Genomic DNA, 21,760 nt, shown 5'->3' with positions numbered 1-21,760 from the left:
ATATTACATTTAAGTTTTTACCTTCGTAATTATTTATTTTCTTTTTAGATTTGTGTGTGTGAAATTTTTCAATTGTTTCCTAAAATTTTGATGAGATTACAACAGACAAGTGGTAAATTTCAGGTTTATTTCAGTTTCTCTTCCCCTGAATCAAACTGCTATTACTTCCTCCTTCGTACATTTTGCGAAATGACCGTGAAGGTAAAAATTAGAAAGAATAGAATTCACATTGAGGCTTATCGCAGTCGTTCTTACCGTGAACATGCGCGACTGGAACAGGAAAAGGGAGAAATAGCAGTGTTACACAAAGTACCCTCCGCCACACACCGGACAAGAAAGCGAAATAATATTACTTTGTCATCCAGCTCTGAGCTATATCGAAAGTTTCAAGTCCCTAACTCATTGGGAAATTAGTTTAAAATGAATTACAAAATTTGACAGACATGAAAGCGACCTAACAGAAACGTGTGAAAACGACAGAAGTACAGACAGTTGAAGAACTGTTATAAGGAGGGGGAGGGGGGAATGAAGGAGATCAGAATACACAGACACCGTGAAGGAACAGAAGAATGCTTTTTCAGAAGGAGGAAGATTTTCAATTGAATTGGATGGAGAAAAAAACTGGAAGGCACCGGAGGGATTCGAACCCTCGATCTCCTGTTTACTAGACAGGCGCTTTAACCAACTAAGCCACGGCGCCGTTGCGACACATGTGCTTATAGAAGCATAAGAGTGGAATCTGCATTTGAACGGCTGGTCCCTGCAGCTGGTGCGCGACCTCGAGCTGGCGCGGATGACGTCATCAGTACACTTGACTTTTCAGATAATGGCCCATATAGAGCCATTATCTTGCAGAGAATCGCCTCCTTTAACTGGCAGGAAACGGGTACAGTAGTACTCCAACATTTGTTTTTAGCCGTATCCAAATCCCAACGGCAACTCAACTGAGTACAGGACCGCACTGAGAGGTTAGTATACGTTTGTGCTAACATTCGCTCTTCTGCATTTCGCTTGCACGAGGAATGGACAGGAGAACTGTTAAATGCAATGAACAATTGACACAGAACTACACTGGCGACGAAAAAGGAAAAGGCCAGTGAAGAGTAAAGAGAACGGGAAATACAATGGCCTATACAGTGAAGCGGCGTAATGTGCTGGGTGATTCCGTGATGATGTTACAAACTTTCAGGGATGATGGGGAAGTGTAAATGTATCAACCGGAGGTAAGGAACCCTGGTCCGGAAGAGACCGAGACGGAAGATATAAGCAAAAATCGTTCTGACAGCTCTGACAGTGGAGTCCATCAACCGGTGTTGTTGTCGCAAAGATTGTAGGGTAGGCAACTTTCAGAGGTGGAAGTATGGACCGAAACAAGGATAAAATGTACAGTAAATATGGGTTCTAAAATGCGTACTTTAAGAGCTATGGGCATTTGTTCATTCGAAGAGCGTATTTCACAGTATCGAAGATGACCAAGTGCTCATAGCTCTTAAGGTATGCATTTTAGAGCCCATGTTTACCATACATCTATTCTTGTTTTGATCCATACTTCCACCTCTGAAAGCTACCTACCCTACAATCTCTGCAACAACAGCACCGGTTGCTATACTCCACTGTCTGACTCCACTGTCAGAGCTGTCAGAACGATTTTTGCTTATATCTTCCGTCTCGGTCTCTTCCGGACCAGGGTTCCTTACCTCCGGTTGATACATTTACACTTCCCCATCATCCCTGAAAGTTTGTAACATCATCACGGAATAAATCTGCACAATAGAAGACGCGATAGCATGCTGCTGCGCTCTACGCGTGATTGGCGAAGAAATGCAGACAAGAGTAGATTTGGTCTCACGAATATTATAGACCAGTCTAGTTTCAGAATTTCACATTCAAGAAAGCTAGGACCACCAGGAGAGCAGGCGTCTCTCAGAATCAATTTGTCTGATGTGAAAAAAGTATTTGAGAAGAAAGTGAAGGAAGCATATTAGACTCCCCAGAGGCGTGCATAACAGTTAATAAGCATTTCCTGTAAACTTTTAGCAAATGGAATCAAAATTTTCGTAGCTCATGCAAACATCTAAATCTTTTAGGCGCTAATATTCCCAAACACGTCGCATGTAGCAACAGGAAGAGCGAGGACTTAGATATGATCAGAAATTAAGCAGGGTAAAGATAACCAGTGCACCATACATGAAGCAGTCAGTCACCTTGGCAATGTTCCTTTCAAGAGCAGTCAGTTCGTTATTCTTTGAATCACCAGTCTTCTGAATGGTTTGATGCGACCCACCACGAATTTCTCTCCTGTGCCAACCTCTTCATCTCAGAGTAACACTTGCAAACTACGCTCTCAGTTATTTGCTGAATGTATTCCAATCTCTGTCTTCCTCTACAGTTTTTGCCCTCTAGTACTACGGAAGTCATTCCCTGATGCCTCAACAGATGCCCTATCATCCTGTACCTTCCCCTTGTCAGTGTTTCCCACATATTGCCTTCCTGTCCGATTCTGCGCAGATCTTCCTCATTCCTTACCTTATCAGTCCACCTAATTTTCAACATCCGTCTGTAGCACCACACCTCAAATGCCTCGATTCTCTTCTGTTCCGGTTTTCCCACAGTCTGTTTCACTACCAAACAATTCTGAGCTCCAAACGTATATTCTCAGAAATTTCTTCCTCAAATTAAGGCCTATGTTTGACTGTAGACTTCTCTTGGCCAGGAATGCCCTTTTTGCCAGTGCTAATCTGCTTTTGTTTTCCTCCTTGCTCCGTCCGTCATTGGTTATTTTGCTGCCTAGGTAGCAGAATTCCTTAACTTGATCTACTTCGTGACGATAAATCCTGATAAGTTTCTCGCTATTCTCATTTCTGATACTTCTCATTTACTTTCATGTTTCTTCGATTTACTCTCAATCCATATTCTGTACTCATTAGCCCGTCCGTTCCATCAGCAGATCATACAATTCTTCTTCATTTTCACTCAGGATACAGATAAAGTAAAGGCCAACTTCTTTGCCCCTGTTCTACCGTCTCCAAAAATCTTGCAAGGATAAAAACATTTCTTCTTCCACGTTGGCTACTTTATTCGTGGGTAAGCTTATCCACTTTTTCGTCACAACTAGGTAGCCCTTCTTTGTGGCCGTTTTCTAGTGATACTACAAAAGTCCATTGTAGGTGTAGTACAAAATACGTAATCACAGTGATACATGCAACACATCATTGGATAATAAAAATAAGTAAAGTTACGTAAGCATTTCACATGTCACATTAAAGCGTCATAAAATAACTGGGAGTAACAATGTGTAGACTATAGATATAAACTGGAATGATCACGTAGGTTTAGTTGGAGATAATTAAGACAGGATTCGACTGTTTAATAGGGTACTGGGAAGCCGCAATTGTTTACAAAGTCGACCCCTTTCAAAAGGTCTAGACAGTGACGGAAGCTGAAGAAAAGATAAAGATGAGACTCAAGTGTCTCAAGGAAAATTCAGTTATACCTTTTGAAAGACTTGTACGGGCTACACATGAATGCTGCTCAATGCCCGTAACGGATAAGCCGGACCTCGGGGTTTACAAAGGTTGGTGTTAATGGTTCCATTAGTGTAAGAGAGAAGCAACAAAGATCTTAAGCTGCAGGCACTCAAAGAAAGAATGTACATCTCGTGAATAAGTACTTAGATCAATCCTAGAGCGTGCTTTAACGATGTAAACTAAGAATATTTTTCAGCTTCCTACTTATCCATCCTGTAGATAACTTAGTAATAAAATCAAGTAAATAAGTGCTCGCGTAGAGGCGTAGAAGTAGTCATTCTTCCACATTCTGTTAGTAAAGTGAACGGAAAGAAATCTTAGTAAACGGTGCAATAGAAAAGCACATTGTGGCACACACTTTTCTGGTGATTCTCAGGCTACAGAAGTAGACTTATTACAACAAGAAATTGCTGTCTATGTCTGTCCCTTTTCAAGGCGTGCAAGAATTCTACCCTGCAATACACGATCCGAATCGAATCTTGGTGGCTCTGCACTGTTAAACAACACTGTGGGACTATAGCGCTGCTTCGAACGTCTGGTTGGATCGCATAACTATGCCTAACACTAGTGCTTCATTCATAGGCGCAGGGCACAAACTGGATTGTGCAGAAAATCTTGAAGGCTAATTCCAGCGACTGCTCACATTTTCTCTTTACATTTTCCTCCTGTTGCAACTGTGCTTGGTTTTTGGATGTTACTATGCTGGCCGCGACAGGAAATAGAATTGCTTTGTTTAAAGGAACGACTTCTAATTTTCTGAAGTTCCTTGTAATATTCCGGATAATTTCCGGCACATTATTCTCCGAATATTTGCTGAAAAATTTGCAAATTGAAATGTGTAAGAATATTATTGCTTTTACCAAAATGTTCTTGAGGTGTTTTCACGGTCTTTACGCGACATATACGAAGGAGGAAGCAACATATGGGTTGTATCAATCTGAGGTAAGGGACCTGGTCCGCAGACGACCGTGTCGAAAGTTACAAGCGAAAATCGTTCTGATACCTCTGACAATGGAGTATATGTACCGGTACTGTTGTTGCTAAGGTTGTAGGACAGGCAGGTTTGAGAGGTGTGTGCCAAAACAAAGAAAAAAGTCGAGTTGACACGGGCTCTAAAATCCATATCTTAAGAGCCATGAGCACTTGTTCATCTTCGATGCTATTAAAGACATCTCTTCTACTATAAGCTCTTTGGTTTACATACTCTTGGAGGAGGTAGTACGGACAAAACAAGAAAATGGGATGCAGGCTTTAAAATGCATCTCTTAATCCCTATGAGCACTTGTCCAGTAGAACAAGTGGCGAAGATGAAAAAGTGCTCGAAACTCCTAAGATGTGTGTTTTGAAGCCACTCACACCCCCCTCCCCTTCTCCTCCCATCCTACCCACCTCTTTGAACTGTACCTGACGCCTAGATACTTGACCAATATGACTAAGTCAATGAGCATATCTTCAATACTGTATTGGAAAATTACATGAAACTTTCGCATACCTATTCCATTAAGCATTCAGTGTAGTAGGTATGCAGAGATGAAGGTACTATGGGTGGACAAAAATACGAAAACACTAAAAATACAACACATTACCAAGTCTATTACGGCGCAGGAAAACCATGGCATTCAAGACAGATTCCAGCCGTCTCGTAATGGATACATACAGGTTATGTATGATTTTCAAGGGAATCTTGAACCATTCTTCCTGCAAAATAGTGGCAAAAATGGTTCAAATGGCTCTGAGCACTATGGGACTTAATATCTGAGGCCATCAGTCCCGTAGAACTTAGAACTAATTAAACCTAACTAACCTAAGGACATCACACACATCCGTGCATGAGGCAGGATTCGAACCTGCGACCGTAGCGGCCGCGCGGTTCCAGACTGTAGCGCCTAGAACCGCTCGGCCACTTCGGCTGGCAATAGTGGCAACTTCTAGTGAGAATGAAGAAGGTGGATACCGAAGACGCACCCTTCTCTCCAATGGAATGAAATGATCGTTTGGCATTGTTGGCCAGGAGGCCCCCGGCCGCCGGGTTGCAAGTCTTATTTCAGGTAATACCACAATAGGCGACTTGCGCATCGGTGATGATGAGATGAAGATGAGGACAACACAACACCCAGCGGGGAAGATTTCCAGTGCGGCCTGGAATCGAACCTGGACCCGCTGCATAGTACGAAAGGGCGTAACCACTCAGCTAAGCAGGCGGAATCTCTCTCATGTAGACCACAAAGGCTCATTAATATTTAAATCTGGGGTCTATAGTAGCCAGGGGAGATACAACGATTCATGCTCGTGCTCACAGAATCAGTCCTGGACGATGCAAGCTGTGTTAACAGAGGTTCTACCTTCGTGGTTCACAGCGTCACCTTTGGGGAACAACCATTGTCCCATAGGATGAACCTGATCATAATCCTTGGTAGAATACAACCTTCCAGAGTAGCCATGGAGTCCGTAGAATACCACGATATGGCTGCCAAAATCATCAACCGAACCCCAACCATGTATCACTCTTGGGATGTAATCTTGGCCAGAAGTTGGCAACAGTGTGAAACAAGATTCGTCCAGCTTAATGACATTCTTCCATTTCTCCACAGCCTGGGTTCTATAGTCGGCCGGAGTGACCGAGCGGTTCTAGGCATTTCAGTCCGGAACCGCGCTGCTGCTACGGTCGCAGGTTCGAATCCTGCCTCGGGCATGGATGTGTGTGATGTCCTTAGGTTAGTTAGGTTTAAGTAGTCCTAAGTTCTAGATGTTAAGTCTCATAGTGCTTAGAGCTATTTTTTTGGGTTCTATAGCTTCAGCACCACGTTTTCGTGTTGCGGGCATCTGTATCACTGATATGTGGTTTTGGCATACCAGCTCGTCCTACAGTTCCCTGCATACTGAGTTTCGTTCGTGTCCTTTTAGTGCTGACGTTCAGTTCTGCGATGAATTTTGCAGCTGTCATCCTCTTGTTTTGCGTCACAATCCTCTTCAATAACAGTCCGTCATCTTCACTCGAGATCGTGACATAGTGGGTGACATTTTTTCCGCTTTCCTTGGATGCGGTATAAATCTTCAGTACGGTGCCTCTTCAAATAAAAACACTACAGCTAACGTCATTACGGAAGCACCCACTACACGAGCACCGAGAATCTGCCCACGTTCGAATTCACTTAACTCCGACATAATGGAGTGAAAATTACAAGAACGATGTTCTGACTACGACTGGCGCTTGAAACGTGCTGAGGGCATTACATTCAAGATCCTATACAACACCGCAACCTGACGGATTGGCTAGCACCTGCATTTTTCAAACACGCATTGCTCGCGGTCTTCCCATATTTCTGACGAACCTTTGTACAGAAATGGAAATAAGTATTCACACACTAGAGCGTGGAAAAGTAAACTGCATTTACTGATGCAGCTATTTTGGTGTATAGAACGAGAATGAACAAGCCTTTACAAAACAAAATACAAAAACGTCTGGCAAGTTCTCTACTGCGCTGGGAATTACGTATCACACACAAACAGAAAATGACACTTCTAACAGAGCCAGAACATGTTTAATACTTCGTATGCATACCCTTCCGATGTATTACTTCTCGCAACCTCCGTGGCATTGTTCAAAATGGTTCAAATGGCTCTGAGCACTATGGGACTTAACATCTGAGGCCATCAGTCCCCTAGAACTTAGAACTAATTGAACCTAAGTCGGGTCGGGTTCGATTCCCGGGGGGGTCATGGATTTTCTCTGCCTCGTGATGACCGGGTGTTGTATGCTGTCCTTAGGTTAGTTAGGTTTAAGTAGTTCTAAGTTCTAGGGGACTGATGACCATAGATGTTAAGTCCCATAGTGCTCAGAGCGAAACCTAACTAACCTAAGGACATCACACACATCCATACCCGAGGCAGGATTCGAACCTACGACCTTAGCGGTCGCGCGGTTCCAGACAGTAACTCCTAGAACGGCTCGGCCACTCCGGCCGGCGTCCTTGGCATGGAATGGACCAATTTTCTTGTAGTTTCCGACGTGATACCTTCCCATTCTCGAAGGAGAGCTTCTTTCAAAGAGGCCTTACTACGGATGTCGTGTTTTCTCACTCGTGTTTCCAGCTCACTCCACAAGGGTTCGATGGGATTCAGTCCGGACTCTGAGCTGGTGTTTTAAGAGTGTGTGGAGTGTTGTACAGCAACCACAGCCGGACAATTTGCACCGTATGTTTGGGATCATTGTCCTGTTAGAAGTAATAATTTGTAGGAAGACCCAAGGCGTCAACACTCTGTTGTAAGTTCTGTTTTAGAATGTTCATATACTCAAATCTGTCCGTGGTACCTTCCACAAACTAATTTTCCGACACCGGAGGCTAACATACAGCCTCATACCATCACTCCACCACCTCCGTGCTTCACCGTGGGTTGACTTGTTTCGGTCGACGTCTGTATTCTGTCTTCTCCAGACCAAGATCCTACCATCATTGCGCACGATATTAAATTTGCTTTCATCACTAAGCAATACAACATCCCAGAAGTCTGCTGTCTTCGATACATGCTGTTTCGCGAATTCCATCCGCTACCTCCTGTTCTTGTTGCTGATGTTCGGCTTTAGTCTACGGAGCCTGGCTCTGTAGCCCGAACGATTGAGAATGGTGCGAACTGCCCTTGGAGTGATGTCCTTTCGGAAGTGGTCATGTACATATGCGGATAATGCCGACGCTGTCGTTTTCGGGTTTTTCTTGAGTCTTAGTAGCATGCTGGTCTCTCTTGTTGTAAGCTTCTGTGGACGACCGTGTCGTTCACTATTTATTACTTCATGTCTGTCCTTATATCGCTTAATAATAGATTGCACAGTCGCTCGGCTTCGTCCTATGATGTTCGCAATTTTGGCATACGATTTATGTTGAAGATATTGGGCGACAACGATGTTTCGTTCCTCAATGGTCGTTTCCTTCCCCTTGTGGCCCATTCTGCTGTTCCACGGTACCCACGTCCGACGTGCTGTTGCTTCACGGCCACCTGTGACCGCTCAATGTCATTCAATACGATCGACGTTAGCACTCGTGGTGTCACTCGCCTTCATACATGGCAGTGGACGTTTAAAAATTCGTGACGCTGGCTCAATGGTCGTCAATTGATTTAAATGTTATTCCCGGCTGACTCTTAATTCAGTTGCTGCTACGGGGGTGAGTAGAAAGAACACATTCTGGTGATACCAGCATTATGCGTATTTAGATGTTCGATTAATCTGAATGGTTTGCAATGTTCCAGCGATTCTGTTCGAACTCTATGCTGATGTACCGACAAGGACCATTCTCGCAGATAAAATGGAAGTACGTAATGGATGTTCAGTTTCTCAATATAGTTCGTCGCACTAACATATTATACATCCGCTGTAAGAACAATTTTATGCAAATACATTTTGGTGTCCCACAATATTGGTTGGCTAAATATTATGACGATACGTTGTATGCAACTTCCACAGATATTGTTTATCATGTAGTCAAGACTACGTAATGAAGCCAAAATCGTGGATAAAATTGAAATATAGTTTGTTTATTAACACTATTCTATTCACTAACTAAATATGAAATATGAATCGGGATTGGAGGTGATGATCCTATCCTTCTTTTCAGTATCATAATGGTCGATATCGTGTTCTGAATAACGCGTGTTATATAATGTCCAAATATCGACACGACCCAGGCTCTCAATTCGGCACTTAAATGTCTATTCTTCGCTCTCGAAATGTTCTATGTGATTGTCTTTCACTCGCAGGGCTCAATTTAACGATGTATGCACTGTATTTAGTATTTTAGGTCCCCATTAATTACTATCTGGTAGTTAATAAGCGACCTATTTTTTATGCTGGCGCCTTGTTTGTATCAGTTACCCCCAGAACCGTTCAAGGATAAGATTCTCTTAATGTTCCGCACACACACACGCGTTTCACAATTTTATAAAATGCTGAATTACGTAAACAATAGCTTTCCGTTGCGTACAACTTTCTTGGGTTGAGTATTTTTCCCAGGCGACACAAAGTTCGAATAATGTTGTCGGAATCATTTTCACTTTACCCGACAATAAACGCCTCTGATCACTTCGTCACATGTAATGTATTTGAAACGTGCTTGAAGAGTCTTTAAATAATCTCCTTAACGGATTTCGCAGTCGCGTACCATTTTTTTCATCAACTAGCCCGATCGCAGTAACTGAAGGTAGAGAGCTCAATAATGTTACTTGTTCTTTTATATGTATTAAAAAACAAACGCGCCCCTATAGCTTTGTCTCGCTTGGTCTTTGCTACTTTGCTTTTTATTACTTTTCGCTATATTGCTTCTTAGTAATACTGTGCAGTTATTAAAGCTTCGTATTATTTTATCCTTTTTAATTCTTCCAAAATAAAGTCTATTTATCCCCGATTTTAATTAATATGATGCTAATTGACACGCCTGCCCGCAAAGTACCGTTATACACGACACGACTACACAAGTGTGACACGCACTCAGGGGCCACGTCAGCCGTTTGTTTGGTTGAAAGCAGTCGGCTGTATGAATACATTTTCCCCTTTCGTACACCGTGCGGAGTGTAACATATTTTATTTTCCCAGAATAGATTCATGGAATACGGGAAGCTTCATTACCGAGAGCACGGATATCTGACGCTACATCATCGTACATATTCGTATCGGCGCTGTGGGTGATTTACTATCCCAACACACCATCGTGGTTTGTCACCACCTACTGTATGAATACTTATTTCCATGACTGTATTAGTGAGACAGCCTTAAAATGCCAGAATGAGATTTTCACACTGCAGCGGAGAGTGCGCTGATATGAAACTTCCTGGCAGATTAAAACTGTGTGCCCGACCGAGACTCGAACTCGGGACCTTTGCCTTTCGCGGGCAAGTGCTCTACCAACTGAGCTACCGAAGCACGACACACGCCCGGTACTCACAGCTTTACTTCTGCCAGTACCTCGTCTCCTACCTTCCAAACTTTACAGAAGCTCTCCTGCGAACCTTGCACAGCTGTCCCTTTCCCTGTACGCGGTACAAAACTTCGATACGGTGCCTCCTTGAAGCACTAAACATTTTGGTATCTTGGTTACGGAAGCGTAGAATATGAACAATCTGCCCACGTTAGAATACATTAGTTTCGACACAATGCACTCGTAACTGTCGGCTGTAGTGGCCGAGCGGTTCTAGGCGCTTCAGTCTGGAACCGCGTGACCGCTACGTCGCAGGTTCGAAACCTGCTCGGTCATGGATGTGTGTGATGTCCTTAGGTTAGTTGGGTTTAAGTAGTTCTAAGTTCTAGGGTACTGACGACCTCAGATGTTAAGTCCCATAACGCTCAGAGCCACTCGTAACTGCAAAAGACACTGTTCTTGCCACGACCGACGCTTGCAACATGTTGAGGAACTGCACAGGTGGCGTTCGTGGTCAAATGCAGCAGCGCAACTTGCAGACCTGGCTACCATCTGCTTTTACGTTTAAGCATGCATTTCTCGTGGTGTTTTCGTTTCTTTGCGCAACCGGTGCAGAATATTCTATAGGGTGCAACAGTAGACAGAGATCAGCGTATTGGTTCTCAATGCTGTGCATTCGAGGAACATTCCACTGTCTGCTACGTATTGCTCCTGTAGTGGTTGGGGTTGGGGGTTGATTGATTTGGGGGTAGAGACCAAACTGCGAGGTCATCGGTCTCATCGGATTAGGGAAGGAAGTCGGCCGTGCACTTTCAAAGAAACCATCCCGGCATTTGCCTGGAGCGATTTAGGGAAATCACGGAAAACCTAAATCAGGATGGCCAGACGCGGGATTGAACCGTCGTCCGGTGTGCTGACCAATGCGCCACCTCGCTCGGTCCTGTAGTGATAGCGAAGATGTGACGGACTAATTTTAGAGCATAAATATGCATTTAATCAGACTTTTTATTGCGCTCCAAACGCAAATAGAGAAGAAAATTCGTAACACACGTTGCCTTGAGAAGTATCCTCTCCCGCTCTCTTCACGGTGCTTTATGGAGTATAAGAGGTCAGTTCAAAAAATTCCAGAACATTCTTAGTTTTGCACCAATGGTACCTTGGAGCGAAAAGCGATTGGTATCCCTGCACAGGCCTGCATTTATTGTGTAACTACCGGAACTTTCATCGTTGTGTATCTGTTAGTTATTGTTCAGTGCTGTATTGAGTAGAACATTGCGTCCCACAGTTTGCGGATTTTGAGATGGCAGAGTTAGGTAGCAAGGCATTAAATTTTGCGTGAAATTCAAGAAAAAAAATGGCTGTGAGCACTATGGGACTTAACATCTGAGGTCATCAGTCCCCTAGAACTTAGAACTACTTAAACCTAACTAACCTAAGGACATCACCCACATCCATACCCGAGGCAGGATTCGAACATGCGACGTAGCGGTCGCGCGGTTCCGGACTGACGCGCCTAGAACCGCTCGGCCACACCGGTCGGCGAGAGCGCCTCAAGTCAGTGGAGTGGTGGACTCTGGCGCTACGCGTTCGCACGGCCAGAGCGTCGACCTGCAGACGCACACGGCGCTGGTAGTCCAACGCGCTGCTCAGCGGGGCGTGTCGGAACACGGCCGCCTGATCGCCGCTTCCTCCCCTTTCACCCGCTTTCCAGTCCTGTGTCGCTGCACTGCCTTTATGCACCGAGCAGCGTTCCAAAGGCATTCCACCTCTCTCTCTGCCATCTTCGCCACGTAACTCATGCGTCATCTTAATCTCACTCACTCAAAGAAGTGAACGGCAGCCCCGAACACTGAATATAATCGTCCCCTTCCCTTAACGGATTAAAGCTTCTTCTCAAGTAACTACACTACTGGCCATTAAAACTGCTACACCAAGAAGAAATACAGATGATAAACGGGTATTCGTTAGACAAATATATTATACTAGAACTGACATGTGATTACATTTTCACGCAATTTGAGTGCTTATATTCTGAGAAATCAGTACCCAGAACAACCACCTCTGGCCGTAATAACGGCCTTGATACACCTGGGTATTGAGTCAAACACAGCTTGGATGGCGTCTACAGGTACAGCTGCCCATGCAGCTTCAACACGATACCACAGTTCATTAAGAGTAGTGACTGGCGTATTGTGACGAGCCAGTTGCTCGGCTACCATAGAGCCGACGTCTTCAATTGGTGAGAGATCTGCAGAATGTGCTGGCTAGCGCAGCAGTTGAACATTTTCTGTATCCACAAAGGCCCGTACAGGACCTGCAACATGTGGTCGTTCATTATCCTGCTGAATTGTAGGTTGTCGCAGGGATCGAATGAAGGGTAGAGCCACGGGTCGTAACACATATGAAATGTAACGTCCACTGTTAAAGGTGCCGTCAATGCGAACAAGAGATGACCGAGATGTGTAACCAATGTCACACCATACCATGACGCCGGGTAAAGGTCGGATTGTGGCACATCACGATTTCGGTTTATTGTATCGCGACATTGCTGCTCGCATTGGTCGAGATCCGATGACCGTTAGCAGAATATGGATTCTGTGGGTTCAGGAGGGTAATACGGAACGCCGTGCTGGATGCCAACGGCCTCGTATCACTAGCAGTCATGATGACAGACATCTTATCAGCATGGCTGTTGAAATGGCTCTGAGCACTATGGGACTTAACTTCTGAGATCATCAGTCCCCTAGAACTTAGAACTACTTAAACCTAACAAACCTAAGGAAATCACACACATCCATGCCCAAGGCAGGATTCGAACCTGCGACCGTAGCGGTCCGCATGGCTGTAACGGATCGTGCAGCCACATCTCGATCCCTGAATTAACAGATGGGGACGTTTGCAAGACAACAATCATCTACACGAACAGTTCGACGACGTTTGTAGCAGCATGGACTATCAACTTTGAGACCATGGCTGCAGTTACCCTTGACACTGCATCACAGACAAGAGCGCCTGCGATGGTGTACTCTACGACGAACCTGGGTACACGAATGACAATACGTCATTTTTTCGGATGAATCCAGGTTCTGTTTACAGCATCATGATATTCGCATCGATGTCTGGCGACATAGCGGTGAACGCACATTGAAAGGGTGTATTCGTCATCGCCATACTGGCGTATCACCCAGCGAGATGGTGTGGGGTGCAATTGGTTACACGTCTCGGTGACGGCACTTTGAACAGTAGACGTTACATTTCAGATGTGTTACGACCTATGGAAATGGAAGAGGATGTAGATGAAGATGAAATGGGAGATCTGATATTCCGTGAAGAGTTTGACAGAGCACTGAAAGACCTGAGTCGAAACAAGGCCCCCGGAGTAGACAACATTCCATTGGAACTACTGATGGCCTTGGGAGAGCCAGTCCTGACAAAACTCTACCATCTGGTGAGCAAGATGTTTGAAACAGGCGAAATACCCTCAGACTTCAAGAAGAATATAATAATTCCAATCCCAAAGAAAGCAGGTATTGACAGATGTGAAAATTACCGAAAAATCAGTTTAATAAGCCACAGCTGCAAAATACTAACACGAATTCTTTACAGACGACTGGAAAAACTAGTAGAAGCCGACCTCGGGGAAGATCAGTGTGGATTCCGTAGAAACACTGGAACACGTGAGGCAATACTGGCCCTACGACGTATCTTAGAAGAAAGATTAAAGGAAGGCAAACCTACGTTTCTAGCATTTGTAGACTTAGAGAAAGCTTTTGACAATGTTGACTGGAATATTCTCTTTCTATTTCTAAAGGTGTCAGGGGTAAAATACAGGGAGCGAAAGGCTATTTACAATTTGTACAGAAAACAGATGGTTGTTATAAGAGTCGAGGGACATGAAAGGGAAGTAGTGGTTGGGAAGGGAGTGAGACAGGGTTGTAGCCTTTCCCCGATGTTATTCAATCTGTATATTGAGCAAGCAGTAAAGGAAACATAAGAAAAATTCGGAGTAGGTATTAAAATCCATGGAGAAGAAATAAAAAGTTTGAGGTTCGCCGATGACATTGTAATTCTGTCGGAGACAGCAAAGGACTTGGAAGAGCAGTTGAATGGAATGGACAGTGTCTTGAAAGGAGGATATAAGATGAACATCAACAAAAGCAAAACGAGGATAATGGAATGTAGTCAAATTAAATCTGGTGATGCTGAGGGAATTAGATTAGGAAATGAGGCACTTAAAGTAGTAAAGGAGTTTTGCTATTTGGGGAGCAAAATAACTGATGATGGTCGAAGTAAAGAGGATATACAATGTAGACTGGCAATGGCAAGGAAAGCGTTTCTGAAGAAGAGAAATTTGTTAACATCGAGCATAGCTTTAAGTGTCAGGAAGTCGTTTGTGAAAGTATTTGTATGGAGTGTAGCCATGTATGGAAGTGAAACATGGAAAATAAATAGTTTGGACAAGAAGAGAATAGAAGCTTTCGAAATGTGGTGCTACAGAAGAATAATGAAAATTAGATGGGTAGATCACATAACTAATGAGGAGGTATTGAACAGAATTGGGGAGAAGAGGAGTTTGTGGCATAACTTGACTAGAAGGAGGGATCGGTTGGTAGGACATGTTCTGAGGCATCAAGGGATCACCAATTTGGTATTGGAGGGCAGCGTGGAGGGTAAAAATCGTAGAGGGAGACCAAGAGATGAATACACTAAGCAGATTCAGAAGGATGTAGGTTGCAGTATGTACTGGGAGATGAAGAAGCTAGCACAGGATAGAGTAGCATGGAGAGCTGCATCAACCCAGTCTCAGGACTGAAGACCGCAACAACAACAACACGACCCTGCGAAACCCTACATTTCAGCAGGATAATGCACGACCGCATGTTGCAGGTCCTGTATGGGCCTTTCTGGATACAGAAAATGTTCGATTGTGGCACTGGCCTGCACATTCTCAAATCTCTCACCAATTGAAAACGTCAATGGTGGCCGAGCAACTGGCTTGTCACAATACGCCAGTCATTACTCTTGATGAACTGTGGTATCCTGTTGAAACTGCATGGGCAGCTGTACCTGCTGTACACGCCATCCAATCTCTGTTAGACTCAACGCCCAGGCGTATCAAGGTCGTTGTTATGGCCAGAGGTGGTTTTTCTGGGTACTGACTTCTCAGGATCTATACACCCAAATTGTGTGAAAATATAATCACAAGTCAGTTCTAGTATAATATATTTGTCCAATGAATAACCGTGTATCATCTGCATTTCTTCTTGGTGTAGCAATTTTTATGGCCAGTAGTATAAAAATATTGGCTCTCCGGCGCTCCAGAAAATTGGGCGGATTAATGTACATGCCAGTCACGTAATTGCCACATAGTCATATTTTCACGGAAAAAATTGGTTTTATATTTCGTTTATGAATCTGTTGACATGTTTCACGCTCCTTGGAGATCCAGCCGATTCTTATACCAGCAATATGCACGTAAAACGAACTCTGTGATGCAATATATACGCTATACGTTACTACATTCTTTGCTTCAGTAGCTCTTATTAATTCGAGATCAAATGATTCCTCAGGATCTGAGCAGGTTGGACGATAACTCGTATCAGTTTCGTGAAGAACAGTGGAATAAGTCTTGAGGTTTCACTCCAAGTGGCTCTAGCCTGGTTCGCCATCCCCAAAATGTTGTCTATGTGATGGCACCAAATTAAGTTGTAAAATTACGACCAATTAAAGTAGAAAATATCACGTAGAAAATATTGAGGGGAAGGCGAAGCAAAGACTGCGTTTCATCGGCAGAGCAGTTTGAACATACAATATGTCTGTTGAAGAGACGACCTACAGGAGCTTGTCCGTCCTTTTCTGAAGTATAGCCTCGTAGTGTGGCATCCTTACTAAATAGTATTTACGGAAGACACTGAAAAAGTTCACAGAAGGGCAGCTCGTTTTGTATTATAGCGAAATAAGGGAGAGAATGTGAAGATGTGATAAACGAGTTGAAGTTGCAAACATTAAAACAAAGGCGTTTTTCGTTGCAGCGAGAAGTTTTCACAAAATTTGATTCACCAACTTTTCCCTTCGGTGTTGGTGTGAGAAGATTGGTTTGATGCAGCGGTCCATTTTAGACTATCGTGCGCGAACTTCTTCATCTCTACGTAGCCGCGGCAACCTGCATTCACTTGAACGTGCTTACTGTAATCGAAGCTCGCTCTCCTACGATATTTACCGCCACCCCCCCCCCCCCTCAGGTTTCTTTCATTAACTGACAATTCCTACCTCCTTTTTCTCAAGTTATGCATAATTCGACCCCCCCCCCCCTCCCGAAATTCGATTCAGAACCTCGTTCTTTGTTATTCGATCTGCCTGTCTAATCTTCAGCATTCTTTTATAGCACCACATTTCAGGAACTTCTGACTTGTCTGAGTCGCCTATACTCCACATTTCACTGGCTGTGCTCTAAACAGATGCTTTCAGAAAAGGAGTTCCCAACATTTCAATTTATGTTACATGTTAGCATGTTCCTCTTTTTCAGAAATTCTTTTCTTGCTGTTGCCAATAAGCATTTTACATCTTCCCTATTTCGGCCATCGTCATTTATTTTGCTGGCCAGATAACGCTATTCATTCCTCCTCGTAAATACACTCCTGGAAATAGAAAAAAGAACACATTGACACCGGTGTGTCAGACCCACCATACTTGCTCCGGACACTGCGAGAGGGCTGTACAAGCAATGATCACACGCACGGCACAGCGGACACACCAGGAAACGCGGTGTTGGCCGTCGAATGGCGCTAGCTGCGCAGCATTTGTGCACCGCCGCCGTCAGTGTCAGCCAGTTTGCCGTGGCATACGGAGCTCCATCGCAGTCTTTAACACTGGTAGCATGCCGCGACAGCGTGGACGTGAACCGTATGTGCAGTTGACGGACTTTGAGCGAGGGCGTATAGTGTTCATGCGGGAGGCCGGGTGGACGTACCGCCGAATTGCTCAACACGTGGGGCGTGAGGTCTCCACAGCACATCGATGTTGTCGCCAGTGGTCGGCGGAAGGTGCACGTGCCCGTCGACCTGGGACCGGACCGCAGCGACGCACGGATGCACGCCAAGACCGTAGGATCCTACGCAGTGCCGTAGGGGACCGCACCGCCACTTCCCAGCAAATTAGGGACACTGTTGCTCCTGGGGTATCGACGAGGACCATTCGCAACCGTCTCCATGAAGCTGGGCTACGGTCCCGCACACCGTTAGGCCGTCTTCCGCTCAAGCCCCAACATCGTGCAGCCCGCCTCCAGTGGTGTCGCGACAGACGTGAATGGAGGGACGAATGGAGACGTGTCGTCTTCAGCGATGAGAGTCGCTTCTGCCTTGGTGCCAATGAAGGTCGTATGCGTGTTTGGCGCCGTGCAGGTGAGCGCCACAATCAGGACTGCATACGACCAAGGCACACAGGGCCAACACCCGCCATTATGGTGTGGGGAGCGATCTCCTACACTGGCCGTACACCTCCGGTGATCGTCGAGGGGACACTGAATAGTGCACGGTACATCCAAACCGTCATCGAACCCATCGTTCTACCATTCCTAGACCGGCAAGGGAACTTGCTGTTCCAACAGGACAAGGCACGTCTGCATGTATCCCGTGCCACCCAACGTGCTCTAGAAGGTGTAAGTCAACTACCCTGTCCAGCAAGATCTCCGGATCTGTCCCCCATTGAGCATGTTTGGGACTGGATGAAGCGTCGTCTTACGCGGTCTGCACGTCCAGCACGAACGCTGGTCCAACTGAGGCGCCAGGTGGAAATGACATGGCAAGCCGTTCCACAGGACTACAGCCAGCATCTCTACGATCGTCTCCATGGGAGAATAGCAGCGTGCATTGCTGCGAAAGGTGGATATACACTGTACTAGTGCCGACATTGTGCATGCTCTGTTGCCTGTGTCTATGTGCCTGTGGTTCTGTCAGTGTGATCATGTGATGCATCTGACCCCAGGAATGTGTCAATAAAGTTTCCCCTTCCTGGGACAATGAATTCATGGTGTTCTTATTTCAATTTCCAGGAGTGAATGTTGTTGATCGCATCTTTAAATACAGAGAGGTGACTATCATAATACGAGGGTGAGTCAAATGAAAACCTTAAATATTTTTTAAATATTATTTATTGTGCAGAGGTGGTACAAAGCTGTATCACTTTTCAACATAACCTCCAAGCTGTATCACTTTTCAACATAATCTCCCCCGCACTCAATGCAAGTCCTCCAGCGCTTACAAAGTGCATAAATTCCTTTAGAAAAAAATTCTTTTTGTAGTCCGCGCAACGACTCATGCACCACGTGGCGTACCTTTTCATCAGAATGGCACTTCTTTCCTCCCACTGCGTCTCTGAGTGGTCCAGACATATGGAAATCACTTGAGGCAAGGTCTGGTGAGTATGGTTGATGAGGAAGACACTCAAAATGCAGGTCTGTGATTGTTGCAACTGTTGTATGGGCTGTGTGGGGCCCTGCACTATCATGTTGCAAAAGGACACCTGCTGACAGCAATCCACGTCGCTTTGATTTGATTGTAGGCCGCAGATGACATTTTAGGAGATCTGTGTATGATGCACTGGTGATAGTGGTCTCTCTAGGCATGTAACGCTCCAAAATGACGTATTTTTCGTCCCAAAAGAGTCAGGATAACCTTCCCTGCTGACGGTTCCGTTCGAAACTTCTTTGGTTTTGGCGATGAGGAATGGCGCCATTCCTTGCTCGCTCTCTTCGTTTCCGGTTGGTGGAAGGTTTAGTCCCCAGTAACGATCCTTGCAAAGAAGCCATCACATTCAAAGCGCTGAATAAGTTCTTCACAAGCATCAACACGTCGTTCTCTCATTTCAGGAGTCAGCTGCCGTGGCACCCATCTTGCAGACACTTTGTGAAACTGGAGCACATCATGCACAATGTGGTGTGCTGACCCATGACAAATCTGTAAACATGCTGCAATGTCATTCAGTGTCACTCGGCGGTTTTCCTTCACTAAGGCTTCAACTGCTGCAATGTTCTGTGGAGTCACAACTCGTTGTGCCTGACTTGGACGAGGAGCATCTTCCACTGAAGTCACACCATCTGCGAGCTTCCTACTCCATTCGTAGACTTGCTGCTGTGAGAAATATGCAACACCGTACTGAACCTTCATTCGTCGATGAATTTCAATAGGTTTCACACCTTCACTACGCAAAAACCGAATAACAGAACGCTGTTCTTCCCCGGTGCAAGTCGCAAGTGGGGCGGCCATCTTTATACTGATACTGCGACGGTACGTGTGCATCTGCACTATGCTACCACCTGCAGGCCATTCTGCACACTGTTTGTAGCACGCTTACCAACTTACAGGATAACGGCGCCAAATTTCGATTTGTTATTACAAATTTAAGGTTTTCATTTGACACACCCTCGTATAACAAGAGAAAATCAGAGCGCTCAAGTAAACCTTTTTGCGACGTTCTATTTGAGGATGGAGTGACACGAGAAAAAGTCGGAAAGTGGTTCTATTAAATCTCTGTCAAGTGCGTTAGTGTGAATTGGAGAATACTCAGGTAAATGTTGATACAGGTACACATTCTATAATGAAAGATAAAAGTGTATGTAAATAGATTTTCACGTATGAGTAATGTAAATTTGAGCTTCTAAATTCATTTTTTACAGATAATTTTCATAACTAGTAAACTACAACCAGTAATAACGTTTATATTTTTTTATTTGTAACCTACAGAAAATCAAATCGAGTATTTTCTTACTAATAGTTTGACTATTATTACTCTGTTTTACTTATAATGAATATTTGTGCAATAATTTGTATTGTAAGCATTATTGTCAGAGATTGATAATATTTACATTCACGCCATGTTTGGGGTAACCAGTCTATATTTTCATTCGAGTTAGCAGTTTGTACTAGACAACCAGGCGGTTATTTACAGTTATGGATTTGTTGCCAACTAGAAGATTATTTTGATGGCAAAAATACGAAACAGTGAAACTCAAAAGAAATTCGTGTTATTAAATAACTGATGCTACTAACTGCATGACTCACTTAAATTTTAAAGTAATTACAGCTACCAGCCAATACCTAGCTTTCTTCAAACTGGTACTGAACTCATTGTGCCTGTCCGACAGTGTGGGATGCAACTCTGTTTCATGGTGGGAAATGGGTGGGGCCGCGGGGATGGGTGTTGGAGGTGTGTGTGTGTGGGGTGGGGAGGGGGCGGGGAGGGAGACAGTGCTGCTACCTCTCACTAGTTTCAAGACAAAACTAGAGTTGCGATCAGTGTTGTCAGGCAACAAAGCTCGCGTAAATAGTTCTGTGGCTACTGTTTCAGACGCAGCCTTAGAACAAAACTGAGACAAACAAACACTTTAGCCAGAGAAAATTTTATAAGAGTTTTGACTGCCACAAACTCGATTGTTAAAAACTGTGGTCGCTGTCGGTCTATGCCGAACATGACAAATGATGTGGAAGAAACACGAGCGTGCGGGTACGTGTACTATGGGCGTACACCGTACAGCAAATTTACCCAATGAGTTGCCAAAACCACCAAAGATTATCCTAACCTTCTTCTTCCTTTCTTCTGCCTACGAGTTACCGCTGCCTCGACTGTAACGCACGTGTTGCCATAGTGTCATTTCTGATATGTCATTTCGTCCCAGTAGCATCATAAACAAACGAGAGATACCGCCGCTAACGTGGTTCATTGATCAACGGTTCACATAGCTGCCCCTACACAACTCACTCATATTCAGCAATTGAGTCCTTGCTAGTAGTTCACTACGGTAATAGGGAGGATTTCAAAGGTCGACGAGGGGCTGTTGTAGTAGATATGCTATTTCACCCAAAGCTATCACTTTTTTTTTAATGGAAAACAGATCAGAGATTTATCAAACTGTTTCATCTCACTTTGATTTCCTATCAGAAGACGCCCTAAATATAAGCTCCATATCTTATCTTTGAAAGTGAGCAACTGATTTTGATGCTAAATTTAAAGGAGATTTTGATACAGCAGAAGTGATCTGCCAGGGTAGCCGAGAGCGTAAATGCGCTGCTTCCTGGACTCGGGTAGGCGCGCCGGCCCCCGGTTCGAATCTGTCCAGCGGTCTAACGACGAGGGGCGGTGTGTCAGCCAGTCTGGATGTGGTTTTTAGGCGGTTTCCCACGTCCCGCTAGGTGAATGACGCGCTGGTCCCCACGTTCCGCCTCTGTTACACGACTCACAGACATTTGAAACATGTTCGCACTATTCCTTGGATTACACTCAATGCAGACAGTTGGAGTACACACATTCCGTCCCAGGTGGGTACAGTGTGGT

At 44.6% G+C, this 21,760-nt stretch overlaps 1 protein-coding gene and 1 non-coding gene across 4 annotated transcripts in view; one reads left to right on the top strand and one right to left on the bottom strand.

The window, feature by feature from the left end:
* Positions 1–21,760, top strand: part of LOC126335314 (acyl-CoA Delta-9 desaturase-like) — a 251,487-nt gene that overhangs the window by 154,496 nt on the left and 75,231 nt on the right. The window lies entirely within an intron of this gene.
* On the bottom strand, positions 627–700 carry Trnat-agu (transfer RNA threonine (anticodon AGU)). The gene has a single exon. It is a non-coding gene; the product is annotated as a tRNA-Thr (tRNA).

Source organism: Schistocerca gregaria, chromosome 2, assembly GCF_023897955.1.
Source record: "Schistocerca gregaria isolate iqSchGreg1 chromosome 2, iqSchGreg1.2, whole genome shotgun sequence".
Taxonomy (NCBI): domain Eukaryota; kingdom Metazoa; phylum Arthropoda; class Insecta; order Orthoptera; family Acrididae; genus Schistocerca; species Schistocerca gregaria.
Note: the sequence above shows the minus strand (reverse complement) of the source record. Positions and strands in the feature narration are given on the sequence as shown.